The sequence below is a fragment of the Penaeus chinensis genome, chromosome 35, assembly GCF_019202785.1.
Source record: "Penaeus chinensis breed Huanghai No. 1 chromosome 35, ASM1920278v2, whole genome shotgun sequence".
In the NCBI taxonomy this organism is placed as follows: Eukaryota; Metazoa; Arthropoda; class Malacostraca; order Decapoda; family Penaeidae; genus Penaeus; species Penaeus chinensis.
Window position 1 is genome coordinate 32,494,026 of NC_061853.1, and position 1,054 is coordinate 32,495,079.

The window sequence follows — 1,054 nt, forward strand, 5'->3', positions numbered from 1 at the left end:
GGCTTCTCTGCACAACGAACGCGAAAGAAATCGACCACCTCCCAGGCCTAGTTTTCCCTGCCGCTGGAACCTCGCCTGTGGGTGTGCGTGTCAAACAAACCCTGGTCCGGAGGTGAATTCATATACTGTTTTGGGACTGAGTGAATTAATGAGAGATGTTAATTGCTTTGGTTCGTGAGCTTTTGTCTGTTACTTTGCCGTTCCTTACTTAGCGGATACACTTTCTTTAAAATGAACTACCCTACTCTTCCGTAAGATTAGGATACTTTCGTATACATAATTGAAGTTCATATCTCTTCTTGCACCTATCGCCACTTCTCTGTCACTCCCCCTCTCCCTTTTCCGTGTCTTATGTCCTTCTCATTCTCCTTTTCCCTCTCCCTTCCTCTTTCCTTTTTCCCTCTTCACGATCTGCCTTCCTTTTTCTCCCTATCGTTCTAAAGTTACTTTCCAACGGTATGAATTAATCTCTCTTCACCTTCCCTCCTCCTATCATCATTCTCCCATTACCCCCTCTCCTCCTTCCCTCTCCTCCCACCGCCATCCCCTCCACTTCCTCCACCCTTTTCTCTGCCTTTCCCACTCATCTTTCCCTCTCCCCCTGTTTCGCCTCACCTCCTCCCCTCCTCTTCTTCCCACCCTCTCCCTCTCTTCTCTTCTTCCCACCCTCTCCCTCTCTTCTCTTCTTCCCCTCCTCCTCTCCTCCCGAGCTTTCCTTTCCTCTTCCCCCTCCACCTCCCCCTCTACCTCCCACTCCTCCCCCATGACAATACAGAAAAAAAGACCTTGGGCAGCCCATAGGGTACGACTTGGAGTTCCTCGACCCTACGTGCCAAGGTAGTATAGAAAGACCCCTTAACTGTAAACACCTGTCCCTAGCTTTAAAAAAAAACAACGTAATTAGCATGCGAGATAATTCCTTTAATCGAATCACCCGCGATAATTGCAGGTAAGACGGAGAGACCGATGGACCAGGACAGGGTGGAAGGAGGAGGGGGGGGGGGGGTGAAAGTGAAGTGACCGCCCGCTGGCCACCGAAGATTGTTGAGTCTGT